Source organism: Pristiophorus japonicus, chromosome 4, assembly GCF_044704955.1.
Source record: "Pristiophorus japonicus isolate sPriJap1 chromosome 4, sPriJap1.hap1, whole genome shotgun sequence".
Taxonomy (NCBI): domain Eukaryota; kingdom Metazoa; phylum Chordata; class Chondrichthyes; family Pristiophoridae; genus Pristiophorus; species Pristiophorus japonicus.
Window position 1 is genome coordinate 163,088,385 of NC_091980.1, and position 25,562 is coordinate 163,113,946.

The window sequence follows — 25,562 nt, forward strand, 5'->3', positions numbered from 1 at the left end:
AAGGACTCATTCTAAGAGTGAAAGCAGGTCATAGAAACATAGAAACATAGAAAATAGGTGCAGGAGTAGGCCATTCGGCCCTTCTAGCCTGCACCGCCATTCAATGAGTTCATGGCTGAACATTCAACTTCAGTACCCCATTCCTGCTTTCTCGCCATACCCCTTGATCCCCCTAGCAGTAAGGACCTCATCTAACTCCTTTTTGAATATATTTAGTGAATTGGCCTCAACAACTTTCTGTGGTAGAGAATTCCACAGGTTCACCACTCTCTGGGTGAAGAAGTTCCTCCGCATCTCGGTCCTAAATGGCTTACCCCTTATCCTTAGACTGTGACCCCTGGTTCTGGACTTCCCCAACATTGGGAACATTCTTCCTGCATCTAACCTGTCTAACCCCGTCAGAATTTTATATGTTTCTATGAGATCCCCTCTCATTCTTCTGAACTCCAGTGAATACAAGCCCAGTCGTCCTTGATTCCGAGAGACTGCCTATGATGATGATGATAATTTAGACCTTCCTGATTCCAATCAAAACCACATGTCTTTTTTGAGTGTTCATATAAATCATAAGGACAAATGAGGGTGTGCTCATTTATACTACATCCTTCAAAGTATGGTGCAATCCATGTTAATTCTTCAAACTGAATTAACCATTGTGGGGCCATTAGGAATCGGCTAACAGTTTGTTTTTGCCACCCCTGTGTTCTCTATTCTAAACAGGGGGTTGGGTCAAGTTTGGTTCATTAAACTCGGAATTTGTTCTATTAATCCGAATGATTTTTGGTTCCCTACCTTGTGGCATTCGTGCTTGACTGGATATGCTTTAATCATACTTCTAATTTTACACAGTTGCGCATCCCTGATCCTGATCTGAGTCATGAAATGTTTTATACGATTCAAACCTAATGCTATGGAATTCCCCTTTATCATTATAACATCCTCTATGGCATCCTCAAATTTCATCATTTTTTTCACCTATCCCACTTCCCTCAGCTTTGGGGTAGGTTTATTCTCCCCAAGCCTTAAAGGTATGCATGAGAGCTTCATTTTCCCGGTGGGTAGGTTTAATATGTGTCCCAATGCATGAATACTGCCCTTCATGTTTTTTCCACCATCTAGACCAACACAATTGGATGTATACTTTACTTTCTGATGCTATCGGGCCTTGCTTTGTTTTTTTTTGTCTCCCCACAAACCCCCACTCTTTTTCAGAAATCTCCATAACTTTGGGCCTTCCCTATCTCTTAACGGACATGTCAACCATTCTCTGATTCCTTTTATTTCCCACTGATCGCCAACTTCCGTCATAGCACCACAACCTGCCGTATATTCTGTTGCTACATTATTATCCTTCTTCATCCCATCCATAGGGTTCATTATAAATCTTTGTTTTTTATGTCCACCAAGAACCAATGGTTCTGCTCCAAATAAAAGTTGAGTACATTTGTCGTCTGAGACTGCTCTACAGTCCTGCTCTTCATTCATTGTCTTTCCCACATTTCTGAGTATCAATAGAAGTGAACAGATCCACATCATTCACCTGCAAGAAAATCAAACATAATATCTTTTAATTCTTAACAATTTACATCTGATTGATTTGGAACAATTTCAGTTTTGGTTCTCCCTTTGGGCCATACGGAACATTCAATAGGTACACAGCAGGGTTTCATTTATCAATTACTTGATGTGAACCCATCCAGTTTATATCAAAAGAATGTTTCTTTGGGGCAAAATTCTGTACCATCACTTTGTCCCCGACATCATATTCGAATGGTCTTACCCTTTTGTTAAAGTTGTGTTTCATTTGGTTTCGTGACTTTCCAATGTTCTGGGCAACCAGTCTGTTTACTGTGTCCACGTGGTCTATCAGTGTCTGCAACCATTACTGGCTACAAGGCTGTAATTTGAGTGGTGTGTTATCCCCCAGGGTTATATGTCCTGGTATCGGCATTTGTCTCCCAGTCCTAGCCTCATATGGACTGACCCTCGTCGTCACATGAGGGTTAGAGCGTATTGCCATTAAACATAAAGGCATCATGTTAGCCCATTGAGCAGGGTGTTCTATACATCATTTACCTAACATTGTTTTCAATGTCCGATTACCCCTTTCTACAATTCCTGATGATTGTGGATGATGTGCAATATGCAACTTGTGCCTTATTTGGAGCATGTCCTGCAGAATAGTAAAACCTGCTCCGGTAAAATGTGGACCCTGATCGCTATCGACCTGTATTGCTATTCCCCACCTACAGAACACCTCACTCAAAAGGATTCGCGTGGCCATATGTGCCTTATTATCCTTCGTCGGAAAGGCTTCGATGCATTTTGTGAACTGATCAATTACTACCAGAGCGTGTTCATAATTACCCTGGGATTTGTTAAAAGGTCCAATAAAATCAATTTGTAGGTGTGTCCATGGACCTTCAGGAACGGGTTGGGATCTGAGTAGAGCTCGATTAGAGCAGGCAGAAGGGTTTGTCTGTAAACATGGTAAGTATCTATTAACATATTCTGTGACATCATTTTCCAACCCAGGCCACCAACAGACTTGATTTAATTTTTGTATTGTGGTCGGGGCGGAATAATGTCCTGCAGTAGGGTGGGAATGAAACAAACTTAACATCTCATCTTTAAGTTGCGGAGGAACACATCCCACAAGGTAATGCAGTTTATTTTTAAACGTAAGCAGGGAATCACCCATCTGATGGTAACTTTGGAGCTCAGTGGAGTCTGCCCATGAGGTGGGTTGTGGTAGCGGACAGCCTTGGTTATGCCATTCCATGACTTGTGCATAGGGGTCGTACTCGGACTGGAGTTGATGCAAGTCGCGGGCTTGTGTTTTAGTGGCAGCCGCTACTGCAGGTATCTGAGGAGTTTCAAAAACCCAGCCTGGTACGTCTAATCCGGTTATTGTGGATTCTTTAGCCAACTGATCAGCTGCATTATTGCCCTAGGTATGGGGTGAGAAATCTCTCTGGTGAGCACACACTTTACCGATGTGACAAGGGACGAGTCGTTTCTGGAGCACTTCCCAAAGTTTACGGAGAGACTAGAATGTAATAGAATTTTACCATCTGACGAATAGTACGCAGTTTCTTGGTACAGGGGCAAGGCCATAACTGCATTGCATACATCGCTGCTGTCTGACCAAATGTTTGTTGCTTCAGATGCTGTATAGTGGGCGGTGAGAATAACGGCTCTCAATTCTGCTTGCTGAGCCAAGTGGGTGCTCACTCTGCGGAGGGGGGCGCAGAGGCGGTGGGGGGTTATATATGTATGTTGTAAACATTTTCAGATTTGTGTTAACTATTAAATATTTTTATTTAACTTTGCAATTGTCCTGAAGTTTCTTCTAATAATCTAAGGTAAACCATCAATACAATGTTTGGAAACAATGGCCATGGCCAGGCCAGACAAGGATGAAACGTAACGGAAGTGTAACTGTCACCAATGTAAGTTCACGCAAAACGTTCATTTATGAGCTGCTGACGCAAGAGTTTTGCAGCTGCGTAACTACCACGGGGCTTTTCCAGTCTTGTGGAGGGGGTGGGGTGGGGGCATGGGTTCATCGCCAGACTGATTGTCCTCCCCGAGGTCCTCGTCATCCTCCTCCTCATCCTCCTCTTCCGCCTCCCCTCTCTCCTCTCCTGAGATGGACCGGCGGTCCCATCTGGCAATTGTTGTCCTCTCCTCATAGCTAGGGAATGCAACATGTAGCACGCCGCAATAAACTCAGTGACCTGCTCGGGGTGGTATTGTAGGTTGCCTCCCGAGTGGCCCAGGCATCTGAAGTGCTGTTTAAACACTCCAATTGGCTTTTTGACGATACTGCGTGTGGCTATATGGCTTTCATTGTAACGCTTCACAGCTTCCGTCTAGGGCTTACGCAGCGGGGTCATGAGTCAGCTGTCAAGGCCATATCCTTTATCCCCCAGTGACCCTGACCTGCGCGAGACCATCAGCGGCAGGTCGGGGCCATAAAAGGAGCAACGAGCGACGGCCATGGGCAGTGTAGCGGCATACCCAAGGTACAGCGCGAGCTGGTGCAGGAGGGCGACGGCAGTGAAGAGGGACATCATCAAGGTCCAGGTCGCTGATTGGAACATGGGCAGGTACAGCAGGAGCGGCGAGGTCGGGGCGAAGGAATGACGAGAGATTGTAGATGGAAGGGATCGGGGCCCAGGAGAGGCATGAGTTCGGGGCCAGAAGAGGCGAGGGCCCAGGGGCAGCACTGCGATATGTGTGTGCACTAGGTCCGTGCAGCAAAGCTGGTCTCCAGTCACCTTGGTTAATCCTTGCCACTGGACCAAGACCTAGCTCTGTCAAGCCCATGTGGTGGCTGGAGTACAACGGCCACCACACGTTAAAAAAAATCCACGCACAGGAATCTTCCACCTTTCAATATGTAGTTGAGGACTGGAATATTAGGTCCTTCATTGAAACACCTGTGAACTCATCCTTTTTTGGCATGGAAGCAAGTCATCCTCAATTCGAGGGACTGCCTATGATGATGATGATGATCTTTTATCCCCCAGCATCCAACCGTGACCTTGTGGCTGACTGTTAAACAGGTCAGAGACAGTGCTCTCATGCAAGATGAGCGCATCATGGATGCTGCCCAGAAAATTAGCATTCACTGCCATGATTATTTACTTGTGGTCGCCAACGAGCTGCACATTCAGGGAGCGGAATCCCTTTCGGTTCCGAAACACCTCTGCATCTTGTAAAGATGCTCGCAGGGCGATGTGCATACAGTCTATTGCTCCCTGCACCTTGGGGAAGTTTGCGATTTACGAGAAACCCAAAGCCCTCTCCGTCTGTGCCTCCCTGGTCATTGAGAAGTTTATAAAGTCCATCCTGTGTGCGTAAAGGGCTTCAGTCACCTGTCAAATGGAGCTGACATATCGCAAATGTCGCCAACTGAGACCTGAAAGGAGCCCGATGCATAGAAGGAAAGTGCCGCAGTAACCTTAACCTCAACGGACAGTGCGGTCCTGATGGTGTTGGTAGGCTGCAAATCTCCATTAATTAGCTGTCATATCTCACTGATGATCTACTTTCAGAAGCGCAGCCTCCTTACGCACGTGTTATTGGACAAGTTCAGGTATGATCGCTTTTCCCTGTAAGTGCATTGGATGTAACATCTCCTCCTCCGCAGTCTGCCATCTCTTTCATTGGGCACATAATGCTCTTCAATATACCTTCTCCCATCTCTAGTCTGCAACATGTGATTAGTGACCAATACTGGTTGAGAAATTACAGGCCCCATCACTATAAATCGCTATAAATGCGTTTAATTTGTCCTCAATCGATACAAATGTGATTAGATGATTGGCAAGAGTCAAAAAAGCCCTTAAACAAATTGATTCCCCTCATAAGCACTTGAAGCAGCCTTTCAGTACGGATCCTCCGACTTTCAAAATGGCGTCCGTAGTGCCGAGTACTGCCGAGTACTGCCGAGTACTGCCGAGTAGTGCCGAGTACTGCCGAGTAGTGCCGACTTAAGGTCAGGTGAGTGCAGCTTTTTTTCAACGACTTTTTCGGCCAGTGATCATTTCGGCGAAGTGTGAGCAGATGACGCCATTTTTTTAAAAAACTTAGGCCGGGCGATGCAGCTCATTCATGTGTGCCGAAAGTTGGGCCAGCGATAAATGGGCGATAATCGGGCGCTAGTTTTCACTTTTTTAGCAAAAATGCATGATAGCCTGCATCTCAGTGCTTAAATGGGCGCTAAATGTGCGATAAATGTGCGATAAATGGGCACTAAATGGACACTAAATGGACAATGATGTGCCGAAAGTCTAGCCCATGGCATGTTCCTCCTCAGCCTGTGCTCAGTCAGCTGATCTCACACAATGTGGTAAAAGAACGAGAAAGAGAATCTTGCATTTGTGTAGCACCTTTCACAACCTCAGGACATCCAGTGTTTTACAGCCAATGAAATACTTTATTGGTGTAGTCACTGTTGTCATGGAGTAAATGTGGCAGCTAAATTGCGCACAAGCAAGCTCCCACAAACATCATCATCATAGGCAGTCCCTCAAAACGAGGATGACTTGCTTCCACACTGAAAATGGATGAATTCACAGATGTTTCAATGATATTCCGGATCCTGAACTACATTCTGAACGGTGGAAGATGCCTGTGCGTAGATTTTTTTTAACGTGTGTTGGCCGTTGCACCCCAGCCACCACACGGGCTTGACAGAGCTGGGTCTTGGTCCAGTGGCAAGGATTAACCAAGATGACTGGAGACCAGCTCTGCTGCACAGACCTAGTGTGCACACATATCGCAGTGTGTGCTGGCCCGTGCTGCCCCTGGGCCCTCGCCTCTTCTTGGCCCCAAACTCTCGCCTCTCCTGGGCCCCGATCACATCACTCTATGAACTCTTGCTGCTCCTTCGCCCCGACCTCACCATTCCTGCTGTACCTGCCCACACTGCAGTCAGTCATCGCCCTCCTGCAGCAGCACGCGCTGCTCCCTGCAGTGGTATGCTACCGCACGCTGCTCCCTCTAATGGCCCCGGCCTGCTGATGGTCTTGCAGGCTGGGACCGCACCGATTTCTGGGCTGAGCTGCCACACGCTGCTCCCTCTAATGGCCCCGGCCGACGACCAGAATCGGATCTTGGGGAAAACTGGTGCAGGGCGTGTGTTGGTATGGCTGTACATTCCCACAAACAGCAATGTGATGATGACCAGATTGAAATACATGGAGCAGAAAAGAAGTAGATGAGATTGAAATGTTACAATTGGGTTCAGTATCAATAAATGGGAGGATACTGAGAGGAGTAGAGGAACAGAGGGACCTTGGAGTGTATGTCCACAGATCGGTAAAGTAGCAGGACAGTTTGATAAGATAGTTAAAAAGGCATAAGGAATGCTTTCCTTTATTAGCCGAAGCCTAGAATATAAGAGCAGGGAAGTTATGCTGGAACTGTATACAACACCAGTTAAGCCACAACTTGAGTAGTGCGTTCAGTTCTGGTCACCACATTACAGGAAAGATGTGATTGCACTAGAGAGGGTGCCGAGGACATTTACGAGGATGTTGCAATGACTGGAACATTTTAGACTTATCCTTTATAAAAACAGGTATTTATCCTGAAAAAAATGGTCCTGTTTTTCTCATTAAACAGATTCACGACTTATCTTTATAAAAGAGGTTTTTATCTTGTAAGATCGTGCCTTGACTCTACACTTTACAGGGTCCGGACTTGTGAGACAGAACAATATAGACACAGGATATCTCGTTTCCCCTCATGGGGTAACCTTTACTTAAAATTCAACAAAAGTGTACAAGTAATATCCAATAGCATGAATACACAACAGTTACTGTAGAGACCTACCCTGTAGAACATACTTTACTTACAGTTCATTTACTTTATCATTAAGCAATTTTAAGCAAAACTCACACTTAAGAAATACTACCGGTGGTCAAACACCTGGGGCTAGACTTTCCATTTCACATCGCCCATCTATGGCCCATCTATGGCCCAAAACGGATGTCTGTCGCCCATTTTGAGCAAAAAGTGGAAACTTGGCCCAAAACATCGCCGGAAAAACAGGTGCCTAAGTTTCCACTTTGATCGTCGAGATGATCACCCACACAAGGCCCATCCCAAGTTTCAGCACCTAGCATGCACTTCACTGGGTCGATGCAAGGACCAAAAGAGTGCTGAGAAATAATTGCTTTTTCTGGGCCTAAGAGAAGGAAATGGGCACTACGGACGCCATTTTGAACTTCGGAGGAAGAGTGGAGGATTAACTGTGAGTTATTTAGAGAGTGAATATAAAATTAATTGTACGCAGAATATTGGAATAGGGAATATAAAGAGGTATTATCAAGTTATTTTTGGTAAATAGGTTTTATATATTGAAATTATTTTGTAAATAGCTTTTACATAGTGAAAATATTGACTGATATTGTTTGTGCCTATCAAACTGACTGGTATACAGCGTAGAGTACAGAGAATGCAGAGTACAGTGATTAGAGAGTATAGAGTAGAGAGATTATTAAAATTAGTGAAAGTAATTATCAATAGTGATGGGGCCTATGCTTTCCCTGCCTTTAATTGCAACTGCTCACACACTGGTTACTGAAAGGATCAAGCGAAGAGATGGCAGAGTAATGCGTAGACGGAGACGAAGACAGAGGAGGAGACCGTACAGCCAACGGAGGTACTTGGAGAAGCAATCCTACCTGAACTTGTCTGAAAATGCTTGTCTTTGGAGGCTGCGATTCCGGAAGGAGGTCATCGATGCGATATGTCAACTCGTCAAGGGTGATCTGCAGCTTTCCAGCACCATCAGAACCGCACTGTCCATTGAGGTGAAGGTTACTGCTGCCCTAGCCTTCTACGCATCGGGATCTTTTCAAGCTTCAGCTGGCGACATCTGCCATATCTCTCAGCACGCTACACACTGCTGCATTCAACAAGTGACTGAATCCCTTTATGCTCGCAGGATGGACTTCATAAGCTTCCCAATGACCAGGGAGGCACAGACGGAGAGTTTATTGTAGTGTGTTGCATGCTGCATAACCTAGCTATAAAGAGCAGACAAATAATGCCAGATCATGCTGCTGGTCCACCTCCAGAAGGAGAGGAGACAGAAGAGACAGCCGGTGAAGATGAAGAGGAGGAACAAGCGGGAGAGGACGTGGGCGAGGACACAGGGGAGCTTAATCAGCCTGGCGATCTAGCACCAGTACCATCACACCCTTCCCGAAGACCAGTAGCCAGTGGCAGTTACACAGCCGCTAAGTTTTTGTGTCAGCAACTCATTAATGAACGCTTTGCATGAACTATTAATTGTGGATATTCAAATGTTCAATTACAGTTAGGGTTAATCAAAAGTTACATTTGCGTGGGATTTCCTTGTTGTATTGCCTGCACTGGCCTATCATTGGAATTAGTTTAAGTAAAGTTTAAAGTACTGGCATAATAAAAGTACTGTATAATAATAGAATAAACAAATAAATATGGATGAAAAAGTGTACATTTGAAAACTAATGTAACTAAGAGAGAAGGCACAAAAGTTGTTGAATTAAAGATTTTTTTAATTAACAAAGATTGAAATTTTTTATAAACTAATGAACAACACCCTCCCTCCAACCCCCCGCCCACCCCCCGCACCAACCCACCCTTCCCTCAAATCCCCAAAACGTTATAAGATGAAAAAACAATTGAACATTTAAGTAAGAACATTTATTGAACTTTTGAAAAACACTCCCCCCTCCCGACCTGCGGCCACGTTTCCCTCCAGGTCGTGTCCCACCCCGTGTTCACACCCCACCGGTCCGGTGTGTGTGCTTCATTCGATGTCGATGTGACCACGTTGGCAATCTCTGCCCATATCCTCCTATATGCACGGGGTGGAGCTTTCACATGCCCACCCATGTCAGATCCTCCCACCTCATGCTAACTATATTCACAGGGGCCTCATTGGCCTCCTCGCTGAAGGGCTTGGCCCTTTGCCTTTCACTTGATCCCTCCATTATTTCTACAATTAAATGCTGCTGAGAAATTTTTAACTGGAATTCTCAGTATTTCAAAGTTTTTAACTTTCCAAAACGATTGTCACTGTACTTTTCACTATTTAAAGTTTTTAAAATTCGAACAAAAATCGAACCATGTTTAATTTTTGCAGATTTAAGTTTAAATTCCAAAAATGCAACCATCCAACCCAAAAAGCCTCTCTCCTCTCTCTCTCTCTCTCTCTCTCTTTGACCATCCCAGTGCTTCTGAGCATGTCTGATGACCCCTGACCTCTCAAAATGCGGCAAAGAAAATCGACCTAAAAAAAATGCTACACATGTACAGAATAACTTTGCTAGGGAAGCTTTTTTTTCTTCTTTGACTTCTGTTTTCTTTGGGCGATCGTGAGATCACTGAAAAATCAGATCGCGCATTTGACATCGCCGGGGTAAGGCCGAGTGGAAAATCGCAAAAGAAAATGGGCCTTGTGTCGCTGGTCAGCACAGGCAATATGTCCCACATCACTGGAACAAGGCCCATTTTTTTAGGCCTTAGCCACCTAGTGGAAAGTCTAGCCTAGTAATCAGTCCGTGGCTCTTTGGTTGGCAACTGGCCAAGTTGCCCTCTCTTCGAATGCAGCCGCTGATGAGAGACTTTGCACTGTAATTATAGTTAGAAAATTGGCTATTGGCCTACTGCGTGCATGATCCAAACTATCCAGACTATCAAAAAGGTTTATGTTCCAGTCCAATGTAATTTCTGTGAACTCTGTAGGTTCTCTTATCAATCCCTGGGACAGTTACTGAGACTGGGATTGTTCTCTTACAGTCTTATCAATCCCTGGGACAGTTTTCAAGTTCAATTTTCAAACCCTGGATAACATACCATGTGTGATTGATAAGGTCAGCCTGACTCCAGTTACAAGAAAAGCCTTGAATTTCCTTTGTACTTGCGCACAGAGATATGTGTGACAGGGGTGCAAATCAATTACTAAACTGCCGCAGAATTTTGTGCGAACGTAAGTGCAATATGCCCAAATCACCTCAATCTTTTATCGCCGCCTGTCAAACTCTCTGTCCAAAAGCATTTCACCCCATAAACCTGGCACTGCCCCAGGTTACAGAGCACCATTTCAAGCTTCCTGCAGTTACGTTTGGTCAATGGTTACAGAGCTCCATTACAAGCTTCCTACTGTTACGTTTGGTCAGAGTTTACAGAGCCCCATGACAAGCTTCCTGCAGTTACGGTTGGTCAATGGTTACTGTCATATATTTAACTGTCATTGTAACCTATGTATAAACTGACTAGAGGTACACTGTGAGAACATTGACTACGAGGTGGTGAACTTGTGGGAGACACTCCTAACCTGGTCTTTCAGGCACAAAAGGGGAAGCTCCACCCACCTTCATCACTTCAGTGCTGGAATAAAAGTTGCTGGTCACAGAGTGACCTTCTCTCAAGCACGGGCCTCGTGTGCATTTATACTGTACAGTAAGGACATATCATTGGCGACGAGAAACTGGGATTTAAACCACGCGAGCATAGCCACTAGCAGCACAGACGAGAGGTACTGTGTTGGTGATGATTGGGACGTCTTTATTGAGAAACTACAGCAAAGCTTCATCACTAAGGAATCGCTGGGACAGCATTCGGCCGACAAACTCAGGGCTCATCTCCTGACGGTTTGTGGATCCAGGACGTACTCCCTGATGAAGGACCTTCTAGCGCCAGAGAAGCCGGCGGACAAGACTTTTGAAGAGCTCAGTAAGTTGCTCGGGGAACACTTTAAACAGGTGAGCAGCATGCACATGGCGAGACACCAGTTTTATACGCACCGGCGGCGAGAAGAGCAAAGCGTTCCAGACTTCATGGCAGACCTCCGGCGACTGGCGAGCCTATGTAAGTTCCCAGATGCATGCAGAGCGGAGATGCTGCGAGACTTTGTTATTAAAGGCATCGGGCACGCTGGGGTTTTCAGGAAACTGATTGACACCAAAGACTTGACCCTGGAAACAGCGGCTTTGATGGCCCAGACATTTATCTCAGGGGAGGAAGAGACCAGAATGATGTTTGACAAAAATCTTGGTTTAAATGCAGCAAATGGACAGTGAGTCAACATTGTTAACGAGGCACACAGTTCCCCAGGCAGACAGTGGCAATCAGCCATGCCCGAACATGTAGTCGAATCCAAAGGGGGAATTCAACAGAGACAATGGCGAGCTGAACGGCGATTCACACCATCGCAAGGGACAATGTGGCCATCAACACCTGTTAATGGTGTGCTTAAAAACAGTTACACAGACAGTCAGAAACGATCAACTGGTAATGGACCTTTTGTTTCCAACAACGGCTCATGTTGGAGGTGTGGAGGCAAACACACAAACAGAGCTTGCAGGTATCAATAATACACCTGCAGAAATTGCAACATCAGCGGTCACTTGGCGCGTATGTGCAGGAAGCCTGCAGCCAGGTCGATGTACGAGGAGGACAGGGATGATGTAAGCCCTATGGGGCCAAATGGACACTGGGGGAAATCGCTGGAAGCTGAAGTTCAGCGAGTTTATGTGGAACACATATACAGTTCATATACCAGGACGCCACCGATAATGATGAAAGTGCTCCTCAATGGCATCCAGATCAATGGAGCTAGACACAGGGGCCAGCCAGTCCCTGATGAGTATCAAACAGTTCGAAAAGTTGTGGGCATCCAAGGCCAAGAGGCCAAAATTATTGCCGATTGACGCACAGCCAGGGATATATACAAAAGAGATCATTCCGGTGCGAGGCAGCGCCACAGTATTCGTGACCCACAAAGATTCGGAGAACAGGTTGCCACTCTGGATTGTTCCGGGGGACGGTCCCGCACTACTGGGGAGGAGTTGGCTGGCTGTCATGAACTGGAAATGGGGTTATGTCAATGCAATTTCTTCTGTGGAGCAAATATCATGCTCACAGGTCCTGGGCAAATTTGACTCACTATTTCAGCCCGGCATTGGCACTTTTATGGGGACTCACATAAACCCGGACGCCAGGCCAGTACACCACAAGGCCAGAGCGGTGCCGTACGTGATGCGGGAAAAGGTAGAAGGCGAATTAGAGCACCTGCTGAGGGAAGGCATCATCTCGCCAGTCGAATTCAGTGACTGGGCGAGCCCGATTGTGCCGGTGCTCAAGGCGGATGGGTCGGTCAGGATATGTGGTGATTACAAGGCCACCATCAATCGGGTGTCACTCCAAGACTAGTACCCGCTACCGAGAGCGGAGGACCTCTTCGCGACGCTATCTGGTGGCAAACTATTTTCACAATTAGACCTAACCTCAGCTTACATGACCCAGGAGCTGGCGAGTGAGTCAAAGAAGCTGACCACCATCACGACATACAAGGGGTTGTTTGAGTACAACAGATGTCCGTTTGGGATTCGCTCTGCCGCTGCGATCTTTCAACGCAATATGGAAGGCCTCCTCAAGTCGATTCCAAGGACAGTGGTTTTTCAAAACAACATCCTCATCACGGGTTGTGATACTGAAGAACACCTCCGCAACCTGGAGGAGGTGCTGCGCAGAATGGACCGAGTAGGTCTGCGACTGAAAAAGGCGAAATGCATCTGCCTAGCTCCAGAGGTAGAATTCCTGGGGATGAGGGTAGCAGCAGACGGGATCAGACCTACTGCGTCCAAAACAGAATCGATCCAGAGAGCACTCAGACCCCGTAATACGACGGAATGCCTTCGTTCCTTGGGCTCCTGAATTATTTTGGTAACTTTCTTCCAAAATTGAGCACGGTGTTAGAGCCGCTACACATGCTCCTGCGCAAAGGTCGTGAATGGGTCTGGGGGTACAGCCAGGAAAGGGCTTTTGATAGAGCACGAAATTTGTTATGCTCCAACAATCTGTTAACGCTGTATGACCCATGTAAGAAACTTGTTTTAACATGCGACGCGTCGTCCTACGGGGCCAGGTGTGTGTTGCAGCATGTTAATGCCAAGGGTCAGTTACAGCCGGTAGCTAATGCCTCCAGAAGTCTGTCCCAGGCAAAAAGGGGCTACGGGATGGTAGAAAAGGAAGTGCTTGCATGTGTATATGCAGTAAAAAAAAAATGCACCAGTACCTGTTTGGCAGGAAATTTGAGCTGGAGACAGATCACAAACCCCTAACATCCCTTTTGGACGACAACAAGGCCATAAATGCAAATGCATCGGCCCGCATACAGAGATGGGCACTCACGTTAGCCGCCTATGACTACACAATTCGGCACAGAACAGGCACTGAAAACTGCGCCGATGTACTCAGCTGGGTCCCACTAGCCACCACCGAGGGGACAACCGAGCATGCTGCTGAGATGGTCATGGCTGTGGAAGCTTTCGAAAGCGAAGACTCACCCGTGACAGCCCGTCAGATCAAAGTCTGGACAAATAGACACCCGCTACTCTCTTTAGTCAAGAAATGTGTCCTTAATGGGGACTGGGCAGCCACGTACGGGGCATGCCCTGAGGAATTCAAACCATTTCACAGGCGCAAGGAGGAACTCTCGATTCAGGCCGATGGGGAAACTGAGTAGTCATGCCCCAGATGAGCAGAGAGATGTTCATCAGAGAAATCCACAATGAGTACCCGGGCATTATCATGATGAAGGCAATTGCCAGGTCACACTTTTGGTGGCCAGGGATAGATGCAGACCTGGAACTTTGTGTTCGCAGGTGCAACACGTGTGCCCAGCTGAGCAATGCGCCCAAGGAAGCCCCCCTTAGCCCCTGGTCCTGGCTCGCCAAACCATGGTCACGCATCCATGTGGACTACGCAGGTCCTTTCATGGGAAAAATGTTTTTGGCTGTAGTCGACGCCTGCTCCAAATGGATCGAATGTGACATTCTCAATTCAAGCAGATCCTCGGACATGGTCGAAAGTCTACGGGGAATGTTCGCCGTCCATGTTCTACCTGACGTCTTGGTTGGTGACAATGGCCCATGCTTTACAAGCATTGAATTCCAGGACTTCATGGCAGGAAATGGTATCAACTATGTCAGAACGGCACCGTTCAAGCCTGCCTCAAACGGCCAGGCAGAAGGAGCAGTGCAGATTATCAAACAGGGGATGCTCAGAATCCAAGGGGGTTCCCTAGAAAGCCGCTTATCATGCCACCTGTTGGCCAATTGATCCCGGCCACATTCGCTCACAGAGGTCCCACCCGCAGAGCTGCTAATGAAAAGGATGCTCAAAACCAGGTTATCCCTATATACCCAACCATGAAAGAAATTGTTGAGAGCAGGCGCCAGTCATAATGTGACTACCATGACGGGAATGCGAGGGCACAATGTATTGATGTCAATGTCCCTGTCTTTGTTCTCAATTACGCTGCAGGGCCGAAATGGCTCGCAGGCACTGTGATTGCCAAAGAGGGAATAGGATTCTGGTAGTTAAACTTACCAGTGGACAAATCTGCTGCAAACACGTGGATCAAACAAAAAGGAGTTTCAGCAACCCCATAGAAGAATCAGAGGAAGAACATGATAGCGTTCACTCCTCCACAGATGGCCGAATGCCGGAATCAAGTGGAGGAGAGCACAGTCACTGTCGGCAGTCCGGACAGGCCTGAGGCACCGCAAACAGCAGACACTCAGGCCAATGCCGAAGAACTGGAGCCCCAACACAGATGCTCTACAAGGGAGCGTAAACCACCAGAGAGACTTAACCTGTGATCCCAATAAGACTTTGCGGGGGGGAGGTGATGTCATGTATTTCACTGTCATTGTAACTCATGTAAAAATTGATTTGTTGTACACTGTGAGAACATTGACCACTCGGTGGTGAACTTGTAGGAGGCACTCCTAACCTGGTCTTTCAGGCATAAAAGGGGAAGCTCCACCCACCTTCATCACTTCAGTGCTGGAATAAAAGTTGCTGGTCACAGAGTGACCTTCTCTCAAGCATGGGCCTCATGTGCATTTGTCCTGTATAGTAAGGACATATCAGTTACAGAGCCCCATTACAAGCTTCCTGCAGTTACGTTTGGTTAATGGTTACAGAGCTCCATTACAAACTTACTGCAGTTATGTTTGGTCAATGGTTACAGAGCCCCATTACAAGCTTCCTGCAGTTACGTTTGCCCAGGGGTTCTCTTGAAATTACAACCAGGTTTGAAGGTAAGGTGGGTAATTTTTCTGTTTTATTGCAATTTTTTGTGCATTTAAAAAAAGTTATCCTCTCCGTGACATGTTCTGCATTTTCTGTTTCTTTTAAGCATTTTTATGGCGTAAGTCATGGAACTCACTGCCAGAAAGGGTGGTAGAGGCAGAAACCCTCACCACTTTTAAAAAGTACTTGGATATGTACTTGGAAGTGCCATAATCTACAGGGTTACAGACCAAGAGCTGGAAGGTGGGATTAGTCGGGAAAGCTCTTTGTCGGCCAGCGATGGACACGAAAGGGCCCAAAATGGCCTTCTTCCATGCTGTAACTTTCTATGATTTTATGAATTCACCTTAAACATTCGAAAGCTTCCCCGATTGCAGACTATTAAGCATGCTGTGCCTGATGTGCATGAATGATGGTTAAATAACTTAAAACTTTCCTTTTCATACTGATAGAAGAACTATATGATGTGAGTTGGGCCCTGGTTGTGTTCACTGATTTATGCCCATTTTAAATTTGCACGTATTCTAATCAGACTCACAATAATTTTGAGTGTAGTTTGACATCGGCAGAATGGGCACTGGAGTGGGCACATTTTCGGATCGAACTACTGGGTTGCACCCATGGTGGAAACTTCAAGCTAAGATATTTCTGTTGCTGGGGGAGTCATTCTGTAGATTGGAAGTAACTGGTTTTCTTTATCTTTTGTCAAACCCTTTGTTTTGAAGTGTGAGAGACTAGAATCTCTGGAGGAGCCAAGCGACTTAGGTGTCCATGTACACAAATCACTAAAAGCTAATGTATAGTTACGAGAAGCAATGAAAGAGGCGAATGGTATGTTAGCTTTCATCAAAGGGGAGGAAATTATACTTCAGCTGCATAAAGCTTTCATCAGACCCCATCTGGAGTTGTGTGTTCAGTTCTGGGCACCGCTCCCCAGGAAGGATATATTGCCCTTGGAGTGGGGGCATCACAGTTTCACCAGAATGATACCGGGGCTAAAAGGGTTAAACTGTGAGGACACGTTCTATAAATTTGGGCAGTATTCCTTTAAATATAGGAAATGATGGGGTGATGTGATCGCGGTGTTAAAGATGATTAAAGAATTTGAGAGTGTAGATAGAGAGAAACTAATTGCTCTGGTGGGGGAGTCCAGAACAAAGGGGGATAACTTTACAATTAGTGATAGGCCAATCAGGAGTCAAATTAGGATGAAATATTCACACAAAAGCTAGTAGAATTCTGGAAATCTTCCCCCCAAAAGGCTGTGGTACTTGGAGAATTGGCCCTTTCAAGGCTGAGTTAGATAGATTTTTGTTAGCTTGGGTTATAAAGGGATATGGAGCACAGGCGGGAAAATAAAGTTGAGGTGCAACTCAGCCATGATCCAAGTGAATGTCGGCGTAGGCCCAAGGGACTGAACGGCCTTCTCCTGTTCCTATGGGACTGAGAATCTGATGAGAGGTCAGCGGGAGGCTGGGAATGTGGAGGAGAGCGGGAGGCTGGGAATGTGAGGGAGGTCAGCGGAAGATTGGGAATGTGAGAGAGGAGAGCGGGAGGCTGGGAATGTGAGAGAGGAGAGTGGGAGGCTGGGAATGTGAGAGAGGTTAGTGGGAGTCTGGGAATCTGAGAGAGGAGAGTGGGAGGCTGGGAATGTGAGAGAGGTCAGCGGAAGTCTGGGAACATGAGAGAGGAGAGCGGGAGTCTGGGAATGTGGGAGAGGAGAGCGGGAGGCTGGGAATGTGAGGGAGGTCAGTGGGAGGCTGGGAATGGAGAAAGGAGAGCAGGAGGCTGGGAATGTGGGAGAGGAGAGCGGGAGACTGGGAATGTGAGAGAGGTCAGTGGGAGGCTGGGAATGTGAGAGAGGAGAGCAGGAGGCTGGGAATGTGAGAGAGGAGAGCGGGAGGCTGGGAATGTAAGAGAGGTCAGTGGGAGGTTGGGAATGTGAGCGAGGAGAGCGGGAGACTGGGAATGTAAGGGAGCTCGGCGGGAGTCTGGGAATGTGAGGGAGGTCAGTGGGAGACTGGGAATGTGAGGGAGGTCAGTGGGAGGCTGGGAATGTAAGAGAGGAGAGCGTGAGACTCGGAATGCGAGGGAACTCGGCGGGAGACTGGGAATGTGAGGCAGCTCGGCGGGAGACTGGGAATGTAAGGGAGCTCAGCAGGAGGCTGGGAATTTAAGTGGCGCAGGAGATTTGGAGCCTGAGAGATGGGAATGGAAACAAGGACTCTGCAAATCGGAAATGGAGGAGTGAATAGGAAACCAAGAAGTATGAAATTAGGAAATGAGGGGCTTTAGGGAGGGAGGAACTTAAAACAATCACTATCACTAAAGAAGTAATACTCAGTAAAGTAATGAGACTAAAGGAGGACAAGTCCCCTGGACCCGATGGCTTGCATCTTATGGTCTTAAAAGAAGTGGCTGCAGAGATAGTGGATGCTTTGGTTGTAATCTTCCAAAACTCCTTGGATTCTGGGGAGGTCCCAGAGGATTGGAAAACTGCAAATATAACGCCCCTATTTAAAAAAGGAGGCAGACAGAAAGCAGGGAACTATAGACCAGTTAGTCTAACATCTGTCATTGGGAAAATGCTGGAGTGCATTATTAAGGAAGCAGTAGCAGGACATTTGGAAAAGCATAATTCAGTGAAGTAGAGTCAGCATGGTTTAAAAAAAGGGAAAATCATGTTTGACTCATTTGCTGGAGTTCTTTGAGGATATAACGAGCAGGATGGATAAGGGGGAACCAGTGGAGTGCTGTAATTGGATTTCCAGAAGGCATTTGATGAGGTGCCACATGACAGGTTACTGCACAAGATAAAAGTTCACAGGGTTGGGGGTAATATATTAGCATGGATAGAGGATTGGCTAACAAACAGAAAGCAGAGAGTCGGGATAAATGGGTAATTTTCCGGGTGGCGAATAGTACCTAGTGGGGTGCCGCAGGGATCGGTGCTGGGCCTCAACTATTTATAATCTATATTAATGACTTGGATGAAGGGACCAAGTGTAATGTAGCCAAGTTTGCTGATGATACAAAGATGAGTGGGAAAGCAAATTGTGAGGTGGACACAAAAAATCTGCAAAGCGATATACACAGGTTCCTGAATGGGCAAAAAATTGGCAGATGGAGTACAATACGGGAAAATGTGAGGTTATACATTTTGGCATAAAAATTAGAAAAGCAAATGATTATTTATATGAAGAAAAATATCAAAGTGCTGCAGTACTGAGGTACCTGGGGGTCCTTGTGCATGAAACACAAAAAGTTAGTATGCAGGTACAGCAAGTAATCAGGAAGCCACATGGAATGTTGGCCTTTATTGCAAGGGGGATGGAGTATAAAAGCAGAGAAATCCTGCTACAACTATACAGGGTATTGGTGAGGCCACACCTAGAGTACTACGTACAGTTTTGGTCTCCATATTTAAGGAAGGACATACTTACATTGGAAGCAATTCAGAGAAGGTTCACTAGGTTGATTCTGGAGATGAGGGGGTTAACTTATGAGGAAAGGTTGAGTAGGTTCCGCCTCTACTCATTGGAATTCAGAAGATTAAGAGGTGATCTTATCGAAACATACAAGATAATGAGGGGGCTTGACAAGTCGATGCAGAGAGGATATTTCCACCCATAGGGGATACTAGAACTGGAGGGCATAGACTCAGGATAAGGGACTGCCCATTCTAAATTCAGATAAGGAGGAATTTAATCTCTCAGAGGGTTGTAAATATGTGGAATTCTCTCTCTCAGGGAGTCGTGGAGGCTGGGTCATTGAATATATTTAAGGGGGAGATAGAAAGATTTTTGAGCAATAAGGGAATAAAAGGTTATGGGGAACGGGCAGGAAAGTGGAGTTGAGTCCAAGAACAGATCAGCCATGATCTGATTAAATGGTGGAGCAGGCTCGAGGGGCCAAATTGCTCCTATTTCTTATGTTCTTATGTTCTAGTTCGGGGACAAAGAAGTTGGAAACCTAACTGACAGAAACATAAGCCTGAAAAAGGGGAGAGTGAATTTGGAAGGCAGAGCATGGAGTGGGAAACGGGAATTGCGGGAGAGGGAAGTGTGAGACTGAGGAAAGAGAGTGGGATACAGAAGGGTCTGAGACAAGGGAGAATTGACAGGGGAGCAGACCTGGCTCCCAGATTAAACTGCAGTAACATCTGTCACAATGACATATAAGATGGGTGGACACATGGAAGATGCAATTCAATGCAATGATGTGTGAGGTGATACATCTTGGTTGGAAGAATGAGGAGAGACCATACACACTAAATGATACAATTTTAAAGGGGGTGCAAGAACAGAGAGACCTGTGGGTCTTTGTGGAAAAATCTTTGACGGTAGCAGGACAGGTTTACAAAGCAGTTAATAAAGCATATGGGATCCTGGGCTTTATAAATAGAGGCATCGAGTACAAAAGCCAGGAAGTGATGCTAAACCTATATAAAACCCTAGTGCAGCCCCAGCTGAAGTATTGTGCCAATTCTAGGCACCACACTTTAGGAAGGACGTGAAGGTTTTAGAGAGGGTGCAGAAGAGATTTACTAGAATGGTTCCAGGGTTAGTGGATTACAGTTACGTGGATAGACTGGAGAAGCTGGGTTTGTTCTCCTTGGAGCAGAGAAGACTAAGAGAAGATTTGATGGAGGTGTTTAAAATTATGAAGGTAAATAAAGAGAAACTGTTTCCAATGGTTGGTGGATCGATAATAAAAGGGCACAGATTTAAGGTGATTGGCAAAAGAACCAGAGGCGACATGAGAAAGTAACTCTTTCACGCAGCGAGTGGTTAGGTTTTGGAATACACTGCCTGATAGGATGGTGGATACAGATTCAATCGTAAACTTCAAAAGGAATTGGATAAATGAAGGAGAAAAAATTGCAGGGATACGGGGGCGGAGCGGAGGAACGACACTAACTAGATTACTCTTCAAAAGAGCCGGCACAAACTCGATGGGCCGAATGGCCTCTTTCTGTGCTGTATTAATCTGTGATTCTCTGACTGCGTCTACTTTTAAACCTAAACATGACATAAATTTCCGTTATTATCGATATCGGTATCGGTGTCGGTTCCGGTCCGGAGGCGGGGGGCGGGGGGGGGGGGGAAGGGGAGTCGGGTCGGGTCCAGTCCAGGGGGTCGGGTCGGGTCCGGGGACGGGGTGGGGGGGGGAAGCGGGAGTCGGGTCGGGGTCGGGTCCGGTCCAGGGGCAGGTGGGGGGGGGAAGCGGGAGTCGGGTCCGGTCCGGAGGCAGGGGGCGGGAAGTGGGAGTCGAGTCGGGTCGGGAGGAAGCAGGAGCTGGCCGTGGGAAGAGCCTTATTCACGCAGCCCCAGTGAGGCCATTGGGCCAGGGCTAGGGGCTGCGTGCTTCGGCCCCTCCCACACAGTTTTGGGCACCTGGAGCTACTGCACATGCACGCCCACTGCCGCGCGCATGTGCAGAGGTCCCGGCACTGTTTTCAGTGCAGGGACCTGGCTCCGCCCCCTACAGCTCCTGCTGTGCTGCGCCGAGCTGCAAACGAGCTGCAGGGAGCTGGAGAATCTGGAAGTTTTTTTTAGGCGCACTTTGTGGCACGAAAAACGGGCGTCCGGGTTGGGACTGCGCTGTTCTAGGCGCGGCTCGAAACTTGGGCCCAATGAGTTAATTCAATCTTCAAAATGGCAGCAGTTAATGTGCTCTTCATCAGACACTTTTATCTTGTCAACTTAACCTTCCCAGGATTTGACACTTGCCCCGGGAAAGCTGTTGTGAAGACATGAAGGCTGCCCTTTTTCTCCTCCTTGTCATTCTCAATATTGAGCAATCCTCCAGTCTTGGTTCTGGTGGTAAGTGACGATTCCATCATATTCTTGCACTTTGTTTACTTTATTGAATTCAAACTGGGGTAACTAAGATATTGGACAAACTGTGCAGATCAGGTTGGATTGTGGTGTGTACAGTTTGGTCCTTTCTCAGTCTGGCTGTCCCCTATTCCCCAGAGCTAGGAAGAGATGTACAGCCCAGGGATCCTGCTCCTCCTGCAATTCCCGTTGGATGTTCATCTAAATGTCGTTGGACAAAACGAGTTTGGCTCCGAAGAGATGAGCTGCATGACATTCGCTTGTCTGATTCACACTGGAAGAATCGCCAATTCAACAATGTACTGGTGGTGCCTCTGAGCTGCATCGTAACATAAATCTCTGCCTTCATTCTCCCTTCTTTCTGTCCTTCTGCCCGTGTGGCTCTCTTACTGTCTGTCTGCATGTGTGGCTCTGTCAATCTAGTACTGAATCTTTCTCCCATCTCTTGCCCGCTCACTCTGTCTCTCTCTCTATTTCTCTGTTTCTAAATCTATCTTTCTGGCTCTGTCTGTCTCCTTCCCCCTCCTTGTATCTCTCTTCTTTCTGTCACACTGTGTCTGTGTTTTTGTCACGCTGCCTCTTTCTATCATTTCCTTTCCCCACTATCTGTCTGTGATGTCTGTTTCTTTCTTTCTGTCTCTGTCGACTTCTCTCTGTTTTCCTTTCTCGTCATCTGTGTGTCTTCCTCTCCCTCTATATCTTTCTCCCTGTACCTCATACCTCTTTTAATGGCTCCCTGATTGTCTGACTTTTTCTCTTTCAGTCTGTGTTCATCCAAATATCTGTCCCTCTCAGTGTCTCTCTTCGCTCCTCTCTCTATCTCTGTGTTTGCCTCTGTCTCTTTCTCGCTGTATCTCTCTCAGTATCTCTCTTTGTTCCTGTCTCTCGTTCTCTGTGTCTCCTTCTGTCTCTTTCCCTCTGTCTCTCACTGTATCCAATAGTACTAAATATATCTTTGTTTTGGTTTTCAGATGAAATTGAGTTCGCGAATCAGAATATTACAATTGTCAATATAGCTGGAAACTTCGAGGTAAATAGCTTCAATAATTTCCCCAAGAGCTGCAGGGAACTCAAAGAGAAACATCACATCACCCAAGGTGAATGTTTTCATTTTTCATACAGCCTCTATTTGATCCAAAAGATGAACTCCCTCTCCACAAGCACACCCAACGACAGGTGGGAGAGGGTCAGGATGGGACTTCAAGATTTAAACATGGGGAACTGGAGATGTTCGCTGATGATTGCACAGTGTTCAGTTCCATTCACAACTCCTCAGAAAATGAAGCAGTCCCTGCGCACATGCAGCAAGACCTGGACGACATTCAGGCTTGGGCAGATAGGTGGCAAGTGAGATTTGCACCACACAAGTGTCAGGCAATGACTAATTCAACTAACGGGAGTCTGACCACCTCCCCTTGACATTCAACAGTATTACCGTTGCCCAATCCCCCACCATCAACACCCTGGGGGTCACCATTGACCAGAAACTTAACTGGACCAGCCACAGAAATACTGTGGCAACAAGAGCAGGTCAGAGACTGGGTATTCTACGACGAGTGTCTCACCTCCTGACTCCCCAAAGCATTTCCACCATCTACAAGGCGCAAGTCAGGAGTGTGATGGAATACTCTCCATTTGCCTGGATGAATGCCACTCCAACACTCAAGAAGCTCAACACCATTCACAACAAAGCAGCCCACTTGATTGGCACCCCATCCACCACCTTAAACATTTATTCCCTCCACCACTGGCACACTGTGTCTACAGTGTGTACCATCTACAAGATGCCCTGCAGCAACTCGCCAAGGATTTTTCGGCAGCACCTCCCAAACCCCGACCTCTACCACCTAGAAGGACAAGGGCAGCAGATGCATGGGAACACCATCACCTGCAAATTCCCCTCCAAATACACGCCACCCTGACTTTGAAATATATCATGGAAGTGGCTCATCACCATCTTCACAAGGGCAATTAGGGATGGGCAATAAATGTTGGCTTTTCCAGTGATGCCCACATCCCAGGAAAAAATTAAATTACAGAATGCGAGCACAACATGCCACCCATGCACCCAGAGCCTTTTTTACAGCAGTCGATATCAGGGTCTCCGAGTGTGCGACTGTGGAGAAGTGAGACATTTAATGAACATATTTAAATCGAGCTCCCACAGTCCAAGTGGGCCAGGAGGATCAGGTTTGCATCACCTCCCACAGCCCCTCAAGGAAGCCTTTGGTCTCCTCCCTTTCTCTCCCCCTCCTGATCCTGGGCCTCTTCCCCCTCCCGATCCTGGGCCTCTTCCTCCTCCCAATCCTTGGCCTCTCCCCCTCCCGATCCTGGGCCTCTTCCCCCTCCCGATCCTGGGCCTCTTCCTCCTCCCAATCCTTGGCCTCTCCCCCTCCCGATCCTGGGCCTCTTCCCCCTCCCGATCCTGGGCCACTCCCCCTCCCGATCCTGGGCCTCTCCCCCTCCCAATCCTGGGCCTCTCCCCCTCCCGATCTCGGGCCTCTCTCCCTCCCGATCCTGGTCCTCTCCCCCTCCCGATCCCGGGCCTCTCTCCCTCCCGATCCCAGGCTTCACCCCAAGTTACGGCTGTGGGCCTCGCCGACTCACTGGGACCGTTCCCAAGGGCCCACGGCTGTGACTTCCTGCTGCTGGTCTTCTCCCTGCCCATCAGCTGGGTGGGAAACGCAGCTAAATATGTAACTGAGGTCCTGTCAGTAAGGTCGTCAGGGCCTCTGCATCCTCGACCTCACTCACACCCACCTCGCCTCCCTGTAACTATCTCACAATACAACATTTGCTCAGTGTGGCACCGAAGTGTCCGTCCAGGTTATGTTTTCAACATAGTCGAAGTGGAGTTGAATCAGAAATATTTCATGAATCATCTATTTAAACTTAGAATTACGTTTAGAAAACAGCTGCAAGATAAGAAAATGGTGAATAGTTGTCTCAAACGTACAGAGAAAGGGGAGGAATTCGGGCTCATGACAAAGCTTACGGCATGTGGAGGCTGAGGACAAATAGCTGAATGGATAGCAAATTGGCAAAAAATAGAAAGCAGAGAATCGTCAATCAGATTGGAGGAAGGTAGAAAGCGGTGTCCCACAAGGATCAGTGCTGGCACCACTGTCATTCATAATTTACAAGAATAATTTGGATTTAGGAACAAGTAATCCAACATCACAAATTGCAGATGATACCAAACTGTGAGTATAGCTAATACTGAGGAAGAATGCAACAAAATAAAAGAAGGCATTAGAAAATTTAGGCAGATAAGTGGCAAATAAACTCTAATATAGATTAATGTGAGGTGATGCACTCTGGTAGGAAAATAGAAATATCACCTACACCTTTTAAAATAAGAAACTCAGTGGGATAGAATAGCAAAAGGGATCTAGAGATACAGGTGAACAAATCATTAAAAGCAGCATCACATGTCAGCAAAGCAATTCAAATGCTAACAAAGCACTGGGATTTATTTCTCAGGGTGTATAATTCAGAAGTACTGGAGTTATGCTAAACTTGTATCGGACCCTGGTCAGGCCGCTGGAGCACTGTGCTCTGTTCTGGTCTCCATACTAAAAATATGACTTAATAACACTGGAGAAAGTTAAAAAAAGATGAATAGGAGGATACCAGAACTGAGAGATTACAGCTACCGGGAATTATTGAATAAGTTGGGGATTTTATTTGAAAAGAGAAGACCTAGAGGTGACCCGATCGCGGTTTTTAACATTATTAATGGGTTGGTCAGGGTAGTTGTGAAGTGAATGTTTCCCCTTGTGGGAGAATCCAAAACAAGAGGCAGTTAATACAAGATAGTTACTAATGAATCCAGTCGGGAAATAAGGAGAAATGTCCTTACTCTCGATTATCCCCAAAACCCAAACTCTATCATGTTTTATTCATGAAGCCCACTCGTGAAAGCATTGTAGATGAGGGTAGACCAGAGTGGCTGTGAGGGTCTCACAGGGGCCGTCTCCAGCTTGGTGAAGGATAAAGTTAGTTGGGTTCCTCCTGTCTTTATCATGTGACCTTATTGTGTCTCTAAGGATGACAAAAAAGGAGAGAGGTTGCACTGTGCTGCTGAGGTCCCACGATTAAAAGCAGCTGATG

General features: G+C 46.8%; 1 long non-coding RNA gene across 1 annotated transcript in view; it reads right to left on the minus strand.

The window, feature by feature from the left end:
- Positions 1–337: 337 nt before the first annotated feature.
- LOC139262250 (uncharacterized) overlaps positions 338–25,562 on the minus strand; it is a 55,130-nt gene continuing 29,905 nt past the window's right edge. The window contains exon 3 of the long non-coding RNA XR_011592928.1: positions 338–1,540. This is a non-coding gene — a long non-coding RNA (uncharacterized lncRNA). The remainder of the gene's footprint in view (positions 1,541–25,562) is intronic.